The 18,189-nt window shown below is 37.4% G+C and overlaps 1 long non-coding RNA gene across 1 annotated transcript; it reads right to left on the bottom strand.

Annotated features, from left to right (window-relative positions):
* Positions 1–933: 933 nt before the first annotated feature.
* On the bottom strand, positions 934–3,781 carry LOC130989500 (uncharacterized). Its single transcript, XR_009090651.1, has 3 exons — positions 3,685–3,781; positions 1,764–1,830; positions 934–1,159 (listed from the first exon to the last, which is right to left on the bottom strand). It is a non-coding gene; the product is annotated as an uncharacterized LOC130989500 (long non-coding RNA).
* Positions 3,782–18,189: the final 14,408 nt, after the last annotated feature.

Consider the following 18,189-nt stretch of genomic DNA (forward strand, 5'->3'; position numbering starts at 1 on the left):
CTAAATCATCGTGACTCAGTAAGACAACTCAACAATTCTCTCTCAAAGCCATCTCCAAAGACTATGGCTCATGATACCTCCTCAAGTACCATTAAGGTTGCGTTAGCAAAACTCGCGTCACAAAACAACTCAACATATCGTACAATATCTCATTGCAGCATGCTAATAACTCATCATTAATCATGCTATTATACTCAAGCTCATAACTCAAACTCATAACTCAAACCAACAAGTACTTAAAGCAATTGCTAATTCTCTCAAGCTTTAGCTCTAAGTTCTCATTTCATCCTTCTACTTAGTAAAAAAAATCTCTCTTAACAATGACATTAGATTCCTTCATCTAAATCATCGTGACTTATCACAACTGCTCAAACAAATCTCATCACAAAACATCTCAAATACATCACATCATAACTCATAATTATGCATCCTCAATCATATAACATCATATGATATAAACGCTCTCATGATTCATCATGTAACATCAACATATGCTCTTACAACATAATAACTCATTATTAATCATGTTGTCATCCTCAAACTCAAACTATGCACCTTTAAAGTGTAACATCATAACTCATCATATAACCTCAACATCATGCTCTTCAAAATTTAACGTCAAATAAACTTTGAAATTTTACATACCTCGTTGAGCCTGGTGTGATGGTGCGCTGAGCTCACGGTTGTTAATAACTATTAGTCTAGTGACTCATTCTAGACTAAACTCAGGACTTCTAATTCAGAGCTTTCCTTCGCTCTGATACCACTCTGTCACAGCCCGCCTTAACTAAGGATAGTTAAGCCGAGTGATCTACGACTAGGGATGGGGTTAAAGAATAAGGGAAAGAAAGGGGCGTCATTTGAAACCGTAAATCTTACTCAACCTAAGAAAAATCGTCGTATTTACTCATTAATACTCTTTTGAACAGTCTATGAAAGACAACATAAAACTTAATTAATATCATTAATCAAGTTATACATCATATGAAACCATTCTCTTAAGACTCAAAGTATGACATAACATACTATAACATCAACAACATCTTGCAGCGGAAAGTAGCTAGACATATGTATGAAGACATATTCTAGACAGGTTAACTATTTATTAACAACCCTGGAGACTCCGCTCATTGCAGCACCATCATCACATCAGCTCAACCTGCACATTTAGAAAACATATGCAGGGCTGAGTACAAAAGCACTCAGTGGGCACGTATGCCTAGGTATAAAAATATATGCTTCAAAACTGTAAATTGTCATGCCATCATAATCAGTACAGCAAGGGAGTTTTTCGCTAAAAAGGCCCAAGCTTACTAAGTTCATTTGTGATTCTTAAAGTTCGTCTGATCAGACTAAGTTCTTTTGTAATCTATCATATCTGAAACTGTGTGCCGGAGAGGTGGCCACCTCTCACGGTCACTTGACCGGCCAACCCGCTAGATGACTCACGGTCACTGGTGTACACTAGCCCTGGCAGGATAGCTATCAACTGCTCAAGACCCGAATTCGATTGCATCATTGGCAAAGCCAAAGCAGATAGATATCATACTAAAATTTAAACATTTTATGGCAAGACAATACTTGAAATAACTTTAACTCAAAGATTTTGTCATGAAATAACTTGCTTGAATGTAACATTTAAACTCATTTGATATATATATGAAACTGAAATTAACAGTTAGATCATCTCATGCATTCATTCGTATAAGAGGCCTACGACACGCAGGGGATCTCTATATACGTATAGTAAAAGTAATGCCCACCTCGTTGTGTCTCTGTATCAATGAGTAACGTCACTCTCTCCCTCAAGTCGTTACTTCCCAAAAGGACCTTCATCGTTATGAAGAATTGGTGAGAAGTTATAAAAGAAACCTCGATTAATAATCTAATCTCTTTTATGAAACATTAGTATCTCTAATGTTCATCTCTCTTGATTGTTAATCAATATAACAATTATTATCTCTCGTCATTACTCATTAATTATAACATCCTTATGTTATAATTAGCAGCGCTTCAATTAAAAGAAATATTTAACACATCGAAAAGTCCACTTTCTTAGCAGATCTATTCGCTCTCATCTCGTCTAATTAACCAATTAGAAAGTTAAACTTTCCATTAGGCATGTATTTGAGTCACGGGTCAACAAGAATTGACTATGCTCAAATTCTAATTTCACTAAAAATTTCAGCATGACCTATTCATATATAATGTCAGCCACGAGATTTCAACGCGTGAATCTCACTACGTGAACTCGTCTCTCGACTCAAAACTTAACATCTTGACTTCTTTTCAACGCAAACCAAACAATTCAAAATCATCAAAACTCTTTATCAGTAAACTATCATTTATACTCGACACCAATTGTTCGAGTGTCAGATACCAACATTTATGTGCGTTAATCATAACTCTCACAACTCACACCATTTAGTCATATCGTATCATCCATCAAAACAAATATAATCAAGTTATTTTCTAGAAAGTTTTGCTGTTTTTGTGTCATCTTTAAAAATTCATAACAACCAACTCAATCATCATAAACTATCATACCAATTGATCTCAAAAACTTCATGAAGTGTAGTTCACTCTAAAAATGGTAGTTAACCAAAAAGGTTAAAGGTTTTTGGAGATATTGCTCTTTTAGTGCAGGTTGTCAAAGATTGACAATTTCTGCCAATTTTGTTTAGGCCATTAGAAACCAAGGCAAACCTTAATAAAATTCCATCAAATTTAATCAGCCAAAACTAAAGGTATCCTTGAAGATTTGGTTAAAATTTCACAAGAGAAAACGTTCATATGATCTGCCAAATAAACAATGAAACTCATACACTTTTACTGTTGGAAAAATATGACAGCAGAACAGGGCATTTTTGAAATAATAAACTGCTCTGTTTCAGAGGTCATAAAAATCGAAATCTTATGTTTTTAGAAAATTATTGAAGTCTAGTTTCGTTTAAAAAAAACGGTGATGCAAAATCCTTCATAGATTAATAGATATAAACGTTTTTGTGAAGTCTACCAACAGTTGACAGATTCTGTCAATGATTTTTCAAAATATCTTTAAAATAGCAAACCTCATCCAAAAGACATGAAATTTTGCAGCGACGAAATACACATATCATAGATAAACATATTAAAATTTCAGAGCCATCAAGCAATGAAAACTCATCGAAAACATAAGCTTGAAACTGCTGTAAAATTTTGACAGAATTCCAATTTTAATTTCGTTCAACAATTATCATCCATAAATTGTAAATCAATTAGCATGCTCATGTGATATCGTAGAACACATATACGCAATAATATTCATTATGCAACATCCCAAACTTCACGAATTTAAATAATCATACTCTAAAAACTTATACAATTTTCGTGCTTGAAAAAATACGAATTTAATATATATCGATTCTAGCATACCCCTAAGCACAAATATCAAGTCAAAACGATCAAACAAAAATCGAAAGACAAGCTAATGTGTGAAAAACGGGGCTGCCCTCATGAGTTTCATAGCTACGGTTCATTCCGTTCTTACTCTCTTCATTAAACATGCTCGACATCTACCCAAGAACAACATACTAAAATTTCACGACGATCCGACGTCGTTTCAAAATAAAGTCGAGAATCGACATTTTTCGACGTCGACGAAAATCGAAAAGAAAACCATGAAATCGTAGGTAGAGATGTTACCTACGTAAAAACGTGATCAAAAAGATGATCGGCGCTCGTCTCGGTGCTCAAATCGGAGCTCAAAAGCTTGAAGAAGCTTTAATGGAGGGAGTGTGTGCTCTTGGTGTTTGTGTGTGAGAGAGAAAAGATGATTGGAGTGTGTTGGCTGAATTCAGCCGTGAGTGAGGTAGATAAAGGGGTGTTGGGCGGTTTGGGGGGGTGGTTTTGGTGGGGTAGCCTTAGATATTTAAGATATTAACCCGTTAGTCGTTAAATATCCCGTTTCGTCTCGTTTTAACGACTAATTACCCACATTCTTCGTTACTCACACTCTTAACTCCTACTCACTTTCATTACACTCGTAATTCTATATAAATATAGAAAACGCAAGCTCGTTCTCGAAATTCTGATAAACGAGCTCGGTTCGTTTATCGAGAAATCCCGATTTACTATTCACTCGTCGTCCACAAATAAAAACTTTCATTATTGGACTCGTATCGAAAAACTAAGAATATTTCTCGACGACGTGCACGTAAGATTTTGAAAGTCGACAAAAAGACGAAATAGCAGTATTTTACTATTCATCGTCAAAAAGTCAAAAATTTCAAAAACGTCTTAACGGACTCAGATCTCACTTCCGAGTTCACCGTTCTCATTCAAATAATTATCTCGAATTATTCAAATACTCAAACTCAATTACGGATATAAAATCACACATCATCCTCACATCATCAAAAGAACATCTCAACATCTTTAAAATATAACAACAAAACTTCATATAACTCCTCATCTCTATACAAAGTAATCAAACAAGGGATCTATACCCTAATTACTCAAACTTAAGCAATTAAACACGTCATCAAAAGCCCGGGTATTACATATGAAAAAAAATGATTCCCTTAAATCAATAAATAATTCTCATCTAGATTAGTCCATAATAAAGACAATAAGTCTAATTAATGGAATAATCCATTCTAATTAGAAGTAATAAAATAAAATAGGGTTTCAATAATTAACTAATTAAAGGAACTAAGTAATTAATAAAACTTAGTCAAATTAACAATTAATTAAAACCCTTTTTAAATAAATCAAAGATGAATTGGGCTTAAGTATAATCCCAATTAACCATTTTAAAACAAAGCCCAATAATTATATAATTACTTTAAAAAAAATTCGGCCCAAGGAGAGGAGCCCAAATCAGTTTTTTTTTTTTTTAACCCAAGAGGGAGGCCCAATCAAAACCTTCTCTCTCTTATAACTCACTTCACGCCTCTTTCTCTCTATCTCTTTTCTTCTTTCACAACCCACGCACACACACAAAGACGCACGTCTCTCTCTCTCTCTTTCGTTTCCGACGTCGCGCCGCCGCCTGCTCCGCTGGAAGTTGCCCAGTGAAGTCGCCGCCGCTTGGAGTTATTGCTTCTTCGCCTGAGGTCGACGGATCTGGCCTGCAGTAGTTCGTCTCGCTCGGAGCTGCCGCCGCCGTTGGCTTGCCTGGAGCCGCCGCCGACTGCAGCTGCTGTTTCGTCGGAGTCGCGGCCTGGAGCTGCTGCTGCTCGTCCGGTGGTCAGGGGCTCACTGGAGGAGCGCCATCGTCGGCCGCTGCTGTTGGCAGCAAGAGCCCGACAGCCGACTCTCCCGGAGTCGCCGTCGTCGTGAGTCGCAGAGCTCCGACAGTCCACCATCTTCTCTCTCTCGTTTTATCACTCACGATAGGTTTGCAATTTGAAATAATTTACAGAAAACTCAATTGGTGTAAAGACCTGATTTTTAGCTTGAAACTTGGTTTTCTGTCCTCTAGTTTAGAATTTCTTTTGAATGAAAGCAGAGCACATTCATATATATATATATATATATATATATATATATTCTAAGTCCTCTGTTCATTTCGAATATCACGAAAATAATTCTATATATGAATGATGAAGCTAGTGAGTTATAGAATGTGAAACCTTGAAGAAAGCTTTCTGATTTCCGTTGTTGTTCTGGAGTTCGATTGATTTTGTGTTGGCTGCGAGAATGATTCAAGAATAAGGTTATTGAATGAGAAGCTGTTAAGGAAGTGCATAAGAATTGAACTTATTCTTACCTTTCTCTGCACCGGTGTGGTTCTTGCTAGAGTAGAGTGCTAAGTATTAGTTGATATTATGTGAATTTAAAGGTGGGTTCCGTAGACAACGGAATTTAAGAGAGTGGAAATTTGTGTAGGGAGTAGGAGGATTTGCAGCCTTTGAGAAAAATGCGGATCATGCCGTAGAGAGTTGAGGTGATTTGAGGAGATGTCAGCAGACTTTGAAAAACAAATTTGCAGCATTTTGAAAAGAAAAATTTGCCACCAGAAAATCTGTAGCTTTTGAAAAGAAAGGTGGCTGAAGTAATGAGGTGTTAGAGGGGATGGTGGAATAGTGTAGGATTTTGATGTAACTATTTATCGAGATCTAATTTCTCATAGTTCGTACTCGTTTCTGTAATAATTCTCCAGTTCTTGCTAATTAAATACTCGTGAAAGTCGGAATTAATTCGCGACTTAATACTAAACACATATAGCGTGAAATAATAAAATTGGGAGTGGATTTTTAAAATGGCCACTTTCATATTGTAAAATTAAAAATTGTCCACTAAGATAAAAATATTAAAAAATGGCCACTGTTACCAAAATACCCTTCCACATTAAAAATTAAAAAAATGTCCACTTTACATCACCCCTTTAAAAAATCCCGCAATTCACAACCAGTGTGAATTCACAACCAAAATTTTTTGGTTGTGAATTCACACTGGTTGTGAATTGAGAATTCACAACCAGTCGAATTCACAACCAGAATTTTTTGTTTGTGAATTCACAACTAGTCGAATTCACAGCCAAAATTTAATTCACAACCAGTCGAATTCACAACCAAAATTTAATTCACAACTAGAATTTTTTGGTTGTGAATTCACAACAAACGAATTCACAACCAAAATTTAATTCACAACCAGATTTATGTTGGTTGTGAATTCACAGTCAGTCGAATTCACAACCTGAATTTAATTCACAACTAGAATTTATTTTGGTTGTGAATTTGAGTTTTTTAAAGTTTGAATTCACAATTAAAACTGTAATTTATTTTGATTGTGAATTTATAGATTTGGTTGTAAATTCAAGAATATTAAGTTGTGAATTCATCGAGCTAGTTGTGAATTCAAGAACATTAAGTTGTGAATTCATCGACCTGGTTGTGAATTCTTAAATCTAATTGTGAATTATTACGATTGTGAATTCACAACTGAACTGAAACACTAAATTCACAACTGAACTGAACTGAAACTAAACTGAACAGAAACATTAAATTCACAACTAAACTATAACCCTAAACCCTAAACCCTAAACCTAAACCCTAGTTGTGAATTGTTACGATTGTGAATTCACAACTGAACTGAAACACTAAATTCACAACTGAACTGAAACATTAAATTCACAACTAAACTGAAACCCTAAACCTAAACCCTAGTTGTGAATTGTTACGATTGTAAATTCACAACTGAACTGAAACACTAAATTTACAACTGAACTGAACTGAACTGAAACTTAACTGAAACTGAACTGAATTGAACTGAAACATTAAATTCACAACTGAACTGAAACTGAAACTGAACTGAACTGAACTGAACCCTAAACCCTAAAAACTAAACCCTAAACTCTAAACCCTAAACCCTAAACCCTAAACCCAATCTAAACCCTAAACCTAAACCCTAGTTGTGAATTATTACGATTGTGAATTCACAACTGAACTGAACTGAAACACTATACCCTAAACCTAAACCCTAGTTGTGAATTCACAACTGAACTGAAACTGAACTAAACTGAAACTGACCCTTAAATCCTAAAAACTAAAACCTAAACCCTAAACCCAATCTAAACCCTAAACCCTAGTTGTGAATTGTTACGATTGTGAATTCACAACTGAACTGAAGTGAAACACTAAACTTAAACCCTAGTTGTGAATTCACAACTGAACTGAAACTGAAACTGAACTGAACTGAAACTGAAACTGAAACTGAACTGAACCCTAAACCCTAAAAACTAAACCCTAAACCCTAAAACCTAAACCCTAAACCCTAAACCCTAAACCCTAAATAGTCGAATTCACAATAAGAATTTTTTGGTTGTGTATTTACAACCAAAATTTAATACATAGCAAGAATTTTTTTATTGGAAATTCACAACCAGTAAAATTCACAATCAGAATTTAATTCACAACTAGAATTTATTTTGGTTGAGAATTCAAGTAGTTGTGAATTTGAGTTTTTAAAGTTTGAATTCATAACTAAAACTAAAATTTATTTTGATTGTAAATTCGAGTTTTAATTGTGAATTCATAGATCTAGTTGTGAATTAAAGAATATTAAATTGTGAATTCATAGATGTGGTCGTGAATTCAAAAACATTAAGTCGTGAATTCATAAATTTGACCGTGAATTCAAGAACATTAACGAAAATATTCTAATTAATTAATCATTTAAAAAATTACGAGGCGTAGCTATCTCGGTGGATATTCACCGCCCATTTATATACTGGACTGCAATAGAATGTCGTCCAAAGAAAATGGTCAGTTGAAGGAGTTTGAAATGAGACAGTTCCGACCTTTTTGCTTGGATTATATTAAGATGCTTTGATTACAACTCTTTTTGCTTTACATTCAAGCAAAACATTTTGGGATATGGTAGTTTGAGTGACCAAGTATGGAGCACATAATATCTGTATAGCAATAGATAATGTTGATAGTTTTATTGCAGTTATTTGGGGGCTGCAGGTGCTTGAATTATACTGTTTGATAGTTTCAAGGGAACTTGTGCATTTCTTTTGTTGTTTCATTTAGAATTTTCATCATTAGATTGGAGCAAGTAGTTAATGTAATTTCCATCTCTTTTGTTATCTAATTAAGTCAGCAACTCTTATCAGTCTAATTAGTGATCGATGCCATTGCAATGATTGAAGTAGAATAATTTGTTGATTGATCATCAGCAAGCATGCAAACAGTTTGAGTGACCAAGTATAGAGCACATAAAATCAGCATGGTTCCTTTGGTAATAAACTGCTTGAGTTTCTTGCAAAATTGAATCACATTGCGATCTTTATGCCTCGATAGCCAATGCTTTTCCTTTCTACAGGATCCAGTCAATAGAAACGTAGTCAACTGCGATCCGAAGCTGAAGAGCATTCTGTTGGGCAAGTCCACGATCGATCTCACCGAACTTCCCCCGTTGATCAAGCTGCATTTTCCAAAGCAGCCTAAGTGATTCCTGGAAGTTGAGGATCTGTTTGCAAATGATCGAGCTGCGATTTCTACCACAAATCAATCTGCGAAAAATAAGTGATTTCTACATCTATCTACAAATGCTTTGTACCACAAATGATCGTGCCCTGTACCAACAAATTAATCTATCTACATCTAGATTAATGAGTGATTTCTACCACAAATCAACACAAGAAATTTCGTGCAAGCAACAGCCTTAAGCTCAGCGGAGAAGGCGAACCAGATTTGCGCAACAAACAAGGAAATTTCTTTTTCGCGCAACAAACATTCCAACATCGAAACTCAGCGGAGAAGGCGAACCAGATTCGATCTACCCGTTCACGGCAGAGGCAGGGGAGGAGATCAACGGTGACAAGCTCAAATACTTCGGGTTCGCCGACGGAGAGAAGCGGTGGCTGCGTTTTCTCGACCCCCTCATCCTCCACGTCGCAGCACCATTCCCCGCCAAAACCAGCTCAATCTCCAGCACCGCCGACCCGCCGCCGTCCTCGCGATCGATTCCAGCAAAGTGACAAAACCCTTAACCCCTAATCACAGCCCCACAGAGATCCGACGAAACCCTAGCTCGGCGCCGCCGCCCGTGAAAAAGCGACGAAGCGGCGTTGTCTTCAGATCTAGGGGGTGAAGCAGAAGATGGCAGAGGCGACGAGGCCGGGGGCGAACCAGGAGATGGCAGAGGCGACGAGGCCGAGGCGGCGGCGCTTCGCCGGCGATCTGAGCTCGAAGGGAGCGAGGGAGAGAGAGAGAGAAAAGGGGGAAAGGAGTGTACGTGAGGGAGAAGAGAGAGAAGGAGAGTGGAAGAGAGAGAGAGAGAGTATATATTTTTAAATGAGGGTATTTATGTCTTTTCAATCAAAAAGTGGTCAGTTTTTATTATTTTTATGTTAGTGGACAATTTTTATCTTTACAATATGAAAGTGGATAGTTTTATATATTAACTCATAAAATTATTATTCACATAAGCTCAAGTTATAATTCTAACAATTCGGTTTAAATAACACGATTTATGAAATCGGTTATAAATCTAAAATTTCTAATACTATTGAATCAATCAGCTGGTAATTCAAAGTTTCAAACGTGTAGCTAAACCAATAATTTAATTATTGGTTTGATTCATGATTGAATATTAAATCGCAGCTCTGTATCTCTTATACAAACTTTTGCGGAAATAATATTATCTGAACAAAATAGTCACAATAAATAATTAAAAGAATTTTATAACTAATGCACATATTTAATCTAATATGTATTTAAAATAGCGGGGCATCACAGTGGCTGAGCTTCAAGGTTTGTATTTTTTTTCAAGCGCATGTATTGCATGCATAGAGGGAAAAGTGTTGGGAAAAGTGGTGAATAAATATTCAAGAGTGTCAAAATAAATGACACTTGCACAGCGGAACCAGGATAATTCTTTTCCCTCTTGCTGGATTACAAAATGGGATCCAAACCAAGAAAAATATTTGGTGCAAAATATAAGAAAATATGAGACAAGAATTTTTACGTGGAAAACCCAAATTGGGAAAAACCACGAGACCGTAGTCTAGAAATCTTCCACTATGTATATAGTAGGCTTACAAAATTCTCCCTACACAAAATAGGGGAAACACAAATCTCAAGTTTAATAACTTGGAAAAACACAAGAGGACTGAGCTACTATTTTAAGAGAGATGAAAAATCCTATGATTTTTCCTCACAATTTTCTTCTCTCAAAATGCACTCACCAAACTCTCTCTTGTTTTGCCTCACACCTCTCACACTTCTGCACACTTTCATTTGGCAGAATGAGCCTCAATTTATAGTGAAATTTTGGCCGCAATTGTTGATGAAGGAGGCTGCAAATTTCTTCCCCTATAGCCACCTATAGCCGCAATTGTAGAATGGAACTCATAGGAGGAGGCTGCAAATCTTTTTCTTGCTGCCAATTGTTGAACAACAATTTTTCTCAAATGTCAAAAGTTGTGGGTTCCTTTGTCAAAAATGTGGGGCCCACATTATGTCACGACCGGACCTAATTAAGGATAATTAAGCCGGGGAAACCGTGACTAATGGAGGGAGATTAGAAGCGGGGTAGAAAGGGGAATAATCAAACAAGGAAGAATCACATTTCATCATTTTTAACAACATGGATATTTATAATATAACGGAGTTTTAGTCGTATAGACTCAAATAATTAGTAAGTTCGGATAACTCCGACTTATCCAAAATAACATAAAACTTCTGAGTACGCAGCGGAATACTTCTGATTACATGTATGAAGACATGTAACCCTAGAGTTCATTAATACATAATAAGACGAAAGAGTCCCGCTCGTCACTTCATCACCATCGGCAGCTGCTCAACCTGCACATTTAGAAATATATGCAGGGCTTGAGTACAAAAGTACTCAGTGGGCACATATGCCTAAGTATAAAAATACATGCTTCAAAACTGTAAATTGTCATGCCATCATAAACAGTACAACAAGGGAGTTTTTCGCTAAAAAGGCACAAGCTTACTAAATTCATTTGTGATTCTTAAAGTTCGACTGCAGTCTAAGTTCTCTTGTAATCTATCATATCTGGAACTTTGTGCCGGAGAGGTGGCCACCTCTCACGGTCACTTGACCGGCCAACCCGCTAGATGACTCACGGTCACTGGTGTACACTAGCCCTGGCAGGATAGCTATCAACTGCTCAAGACCCGAATTCGATTACATGATAAAAGCCACATCAGATAGATATCATACTGAAATTGAAACATTTTATGGCAAGACAATATTTGAAATAACTTCAATTAATTTAGTCATGAAATAACTTGCTTGAACGTAACATTTAAACTCATTTGATATATATGAAAGTAATGCCCACCTGTTAGAAACTTTCTGTGGTACAGTAGCTCCTTGACTGATTATTAATCACGTGCTTGACCTTTATTACGAGAATATAAATAAGATATTGCTCGAGCAAAATCCTCAAATAATGAGAATACAGAATTAATTATGCATGATCTTTATGCATGAATTATTATTCTGAAATAATAATTAGGGAATTTCTATTGTTAATCCAGGCTATCGAATTTAATCAAAAGCTAAGTCTCATCTCATGAAGCCGGATAATTAACTAAAATTAATCTATTCTCTTCAGGATGTTATACTCCACTAATTAAATAATCTTACTCGAGGTAATCGATAGAAAAGAATTAAATAAAAACTTCGACTTATTCGCTTTATAACCTCATAATTAATAGGGCTTAATAAATAGGAACAAGTAATGTTATAAGATTAAATAATTAAAAGGCTCAACATAAGGTAGCCTAATAATTAATTAAGTAGAAGTGGAATTGAATAATTAACATGAGAGGCCCAATTGAAATAACTCATCGGCTCAAGTAATTAAATAAATCTTGGCCAAATAAATAAATAATTTGATTAGCTGGGCTCAATTAAATAAATCAAACGAGGCCCAACGAAGATAATATAACAGCCCAATTAAAATAAAATAGAGGGCTTCAATTTGATAAATTCGGCCCAATGAAATAATGTAATAGAGGCCCATCTGAGTAAAATAAATAAGGCCCAACTGAAATAATACAGCAACCCAAATAAGTGAATAATCAAAGGCCCATATAAATAAATTCAGAGGCCCAATCAGTAATTAAAATCGGCCCATATAAATAAAATCAGAGGCCCAATCAGTAATTAAAATCGGCCCATATAAATAAAATCAGAGGCCCAATTACAATAATTAAAATCGGCCCATACAAATAAAATCAGAGGCCCAATTACAATAATTAAAGAAAGCCCAATTACAATAAAATAAAGAAAGCCCAATTACAATAAAAGAGCCCAACTCTCCTCTCATACTCGGTTCTCTCTTTTTCTAAATTCACGTTTCTCTCTTCTTTTCTTTTTTTTTCTTCAGATACATTCTCTCTCTCTCTTTCAACTCAATCTCTCTCTTTTTCTTCTCAAGATCCGTTCGTCTATCTCTCTCTCCCGAAGTCACCGCCGTCGGAGCTCGCCGGAGCGAGCTGCGGCGATAAGTCGTCGTCACCCACTGCTCTCCCTTCTCAGTCCGTTTCCGGCGACAGCAACGACAAAAGCCGCCGCCGCTGCTCTCTCTCCGCTCACCACCAGATCCGCCTCTCACTCTGCTCCCTCGAATCTTCTCCGGTCGTGGCCGAGCAACAGCTAATCGGCCCGCCATCTCTCCCTCCGCTGACCAGCTTCGCGTCCAGCCGCCGTCCACCCCCCTTTTCTCTCTCTGGATCGACGGGCAGCAGCTAAGCCGCCTGACCCTCCTATTTTCTGAACTCCGGCGACCAGGAAAAGGTCCACCTTGTTGTTGCCCTCCGGAGTCGGTGGGTTCGAGCCGTGCTCTGCCGCTGCTGGGTTCTAGAGGAGGAGGTACGCCGCCTGCTGCTGTTGTCTCCGGGAAGCTCGCGAATGGCCACTGCTGCGCACGAGTGGTGGGTCGTTTTACACAAAAAATATCCGGCAGTCAGCCGGTATGCCCACACTGCGCAGACAGCAGTAAGCAAAATCGTCTCCCAAGGGACTGGCGAGAATTTCTCTAATTAAAGTCTGCAAAGTAACCACGAAATTTTGAGAAGAAAATATAGAAAATACTAAACTTAAAATTAAATAAATAAAATCCGAATAAACCAATTTTTCCAATTAACTAAAAGATGAATAAAAATTCCAACAATTAATAAAAGAATTCCAGCAATCAATTAAGTCCACCCTAGCTCAATTATTCCGATCATCGATGCAAAAATAACTTTAAATTATGCAAACAAACCAGTTATAACCACCGAAGACGCTTCTGACGTGATCTTATTTCTCCTTAATTATTCGGTAACCAGGAAGACGCTTCACTAATTACTACCCTAATCGACTGACAACCGTAAGAGACGCTCTATAGGTTTAATGAGCCGATAGCATTAATATCTAGAGAAACCCGATTCAAAACCAATAAACTCTGACGCAGGATTATTGAATTAAGACTGCTTTTCCTTTGACCCTGATGTGTCAATTTACCACTAATCAAACCTAAACCACAATTACGGATGGCCGGTTCAATTGGCTATATAATTAATTCTAACCCAATAAATATTTGCAACTATCTAATGGATTAAAACAATTAATATCATTAAACATGGAGAATCGCAGATGCAAGCATAAAATAAAGTATAAGAACAATTAGATCTCACAGAATAATTTTGCTAGTGCTTCCCTAATCAATGCCGGAATAAAGAAATTTAGCTAGAACTCATAATCAAAATAAATCAAACAAAATAAATAATTAATTGCAAAGGAAAGATGAAGGAATAAAACTTGAATTGAGAATCCAAAATTGCATCCACAATTTTCCTCCCAAAGTGCCGTCTGAATTATGATGTGAATTATGATATCTGACTTGTTGATGTTCCAACTAATACTAATATATATATATAAGTTAAGTGACCCGGGTCCTCACTTGAGTGAAGTGACCCGGGTTCGATCCCTCTTGGGAGCGAATTGGAGATTGGAGATATAAGGTGGATTTGGTGAATGGAGAGATAAGGTGGTTCTTGGAGTGGATGGGGAACTAATTACTAACATCTAACATGACTTTGCTCGATCAAAAAAAAAAATATATATATATATATATATATATATAAGTTAAAAAAAAGTCTAAACCTAATTCTAGTCAAATTAAAGTGGCGTGAATAAGGCCCTAGCTAACAATAAAACTAATCTAGTCAAATTAAAGTGGCGCACAGGCCCACAGCCTCAATAGTTGCAATTCAAACAGTTGCAATTCATCCCCTCTTCTCGACAAATTTTGTCTTCAATAGTTGCAATTCAAACAGCAATTCAGGTTCTATTCTCCACAGCCTCAAGCTTCAAAATTCTTCTCAAAATCAAATATTTTTCTCCAAAACCTATCAAATACCATCAAAATACATATAAGATCATAATCATATCCTAAAGATGATATTTAATACAAATTAAACACAGAAAACATAGAAAAATCCCCCAAATAAATGCGTATAAATACGCCCAATCAAATCCCCCCACACTTAAACAAAGCTCGCCCTCGAGCACCAAAAAGAACAAAACGACAGGGAAGGAACAAAAGAAGACTCAAAACAGCAAAAACAAAGCTTTGGCAACAATATGATAAATAATACTCAAAGTCTTGATCAAGATACAGTCATCCACAAACCACTAACTATGCTCTTGCTCAGAAAATTATACCATGTTCCTCATTCAAGTCAAAATTGTGCAAATTCAATCCTGCCTCACCAAGTTCACTCAATTTCTCTCAAAAGACAATTATGGACAGAATAAATTCACACAATTCACAACTTCATGCCTTCAAACACAGCTTGCCCTTATGTCACTATCTCCACCAAAATATGGAACCAATGCACAAATCAAAAGGTCTTGCATTTTGGTTGTAATGGGGCTTGGGTACGTATAGGTGGGATAAACAAGGAAAAGGGATAAAAAAAAGGCTCAATATATGACTGAAAACATGCAACACACCAGACCTTCCATCAATAAAACTCTAGAGTAGCTCCTCAAAATATCCACAATCCTCAAAAAGTATGCATCAACTCTAACATATACATATAGAGCATAAGCATGAATGAATGTGATTTATGCTTAATTGTTCTAATTTTAAGGGTTTGAATGTGCTCATTGTAAGATAAATCTTCTGGAAATTGGTGCGTTTATGGTGTATTTGATGCTTTTCAGGAGATTTAGGTTTTAATGGTGGAAGGGTATAATTTTGGGGATTTTTGGCTAAAAATGGCGTTTTTACGCCAGACCAGACCAGAGCAGAGAAATCGTCTCAGACAGAGTAGAGAACTCGCTAAGTCAGAGAACTCGCTAAGTCAGAGAACTCAATACGCCAGAGCGGAGGAAGCGCCAGAAGAATCAAGGCGCCAGAGGAGTCAATATGCCAGAGGGGAGATACGTCAGAGGAATCAATACCAGAGCGGAACCCATTCCGCTGACAAGATCAGAGAAGTCATCCGTTCCTCTGGCGATAACCATTCCTCTGGCGAGAGCCGCGATTTCCGCCGAGTGGAGATTACTTGCTGAGCGCGTCATAGCTGGAGTTACCTTATCATCTACGATTCTATTCCTTTTAGAGTCCGGCTTTGCATGGTAATTTCCATGGTGATCCAGAAGGAGTTGAAGTCTATAAATAGGGCCATAGTTTTCATTGTATAAAAAATTCTTTCCCTAGTTTTAGACGCCATCTTAGATAGCTGTTGGCATCCAAAGCTTAGGATTTACTTGCTTTCTTAGTTTTTCATAGTTTTCGAGTTTTCATTGTTCTAAGTTAGATTTCAATTCAGTTTTTAGTTTATTCTTGGATTGTGATTGAGTGACACAATTACACGTTCAAGACGTTTACGGTATTTCGTATTTCAATTCAATTTATTTAGTTTAATCATGTTTACGTTTTTCGTTTATGATCATGCTTTCTTTTTAATTATGCAATTTAAATTATGCACTTTAGTTTCATGCCTAGATTAGAAGTCCTTAAATTTACAAGTATTTAATTTCATAAGTAGATTTAATTTAAGTTCTTTAAAATCTTGCCTAGGATTTAATAGTTTAATTCGCCTAGTTTAGTTTTATAATTCGGTTTTTAATTAAGTTTTTAATTCCAAGTCTTAGCTTAATAATCAATCTCTTTACTGCTTTCTTTACTGTTTTTCCTGCGATACAATTAGAAGCCCTTAAAAACTTTCCTTGAGAGATGACACTGGGTCAACTTACCATCACTAGGATGTCCTTGTTCTATTGCAAGTCAAACTAGAGGTGTTCTAGGTTGAGTCAAATTTTGGCGCCGTTGCCGGGGAAAGTTTTAGGCGTTTTAGTTGTGTCGTTTTTACTTGCTTTATTTAAATTTCTGTTTTTCTCGTTTTTGTTACCTTTCTCTCCCTCCGGTGCGTTTACTCCGTGTGTTAAGTGTTGTGTATGCAGGGACGCCGTAGTCTGTAAAGAAAACTTACTCCCCCGCTAGATAACACTCGCACACATACCAGAGTAGCCGTGTTATACTCTGACTCTGATTGCGAGTATAGCGCTGCAAGCCTCGCCAATTCCAGCTCTGACTCCGATCTTGACGTTCCAGAGCAAACCGTAGTAGAGGAGGCATCCAGCTCTGACCAGCCAGAGCAGACCACAGCCACGGCAGAACTCACTAAGGAGGAAAAGGCCAGCTCCGCCAATTTTCACACTGAGCAGGATTTAAACAAGGAAAAGAAGGAGATGGCCAAGAACACGGAATATATGGGAGACTTCACCAGGCCGGTAATTGGAGATACCAACACGTCGGCAATCGTGCTTCCCGCTGCTGTGAGAAACTACAATCTCAAACCTAATGATTCGAATCTACTGCCGGTGTTCCACGGGATGCCAAGCGAGGATGCGCTGCAATTCATCCGGGATTTTTGCACACAAGTGCAAACAATCCCTCTACTTACTCTTACGGAGGATCAACTCAAGCTCAAGTGCTTCCCTTATGCACTTAAAGACCGGGCGAGGACGTGGATGCTATCTCTGCCGCCCAACTCTATCACTACGTGGGGAGATGCTTGTGAAAAGTTCATGCTGAAATACTACCCAAGTCACAAGACACAGGAGCTGAGAACAAAAATAATGGAGTTCACCCAAGGAGCGGACGAGCCTTTACACGAAGCTTGGGAGAGATATGAAGAACTCCTCCGCCAATGTCCTCAACATCAATTCACTAATGTGATGTTGATGCAGTTTTTCTACGATGGGTTAGTAGAAACTGCTCAATTTCTGGTGGATAACACAGCAGGAGGAAACATAGCTCGGAAGACAGCGGCAGACCTGAAAGAGATCTTCAAGACATTGGCCGAAAGCTCCCAACAGAAATCTGTCCGTGGAAGAAGAGTTGATGCCAGCGCGGTGACAAATCAGTTTGAGCTGCAGAAGCAAGTAGCCGATCTTGTGAGACAAGTGGAGCATCTCAAGATGGGCAAGATGGAAAATTCTCCAGTTCAGAGTTCAACCTCGCCGAATCCAGCCATGCAGTACGTAGAGCCGTGTGGTATTTGTGGAGATGTCAGCCATGGAGCCCATGAGTGTCATCAAATGGGAGAATTTACTCCGGAAGGACAAGCTGAGGTCTATGCGGCACAAGGATTTCAGAGCTATAATCAAATGCAGAGCAGACCTGGATTCGTGCAACACTACAATCAAGGGCAAGGCTATAAT

Source organism: Salvia miltiorrhiza, chromosome 6 (genome assembly GCF_028751815.1).
Source record: "Salvia miltiorrhiza cultivar Shanhuang (shh) chromosome 6, IMPLAD_Smil_shh, whole genome shotgun sequence".
NCBI lineage: Eukaryota > Viridiplantae > Streptophyta > Magnoliopsida > Lamiales > Lamiaceae > Salvia > Salvia miltiorrhiza.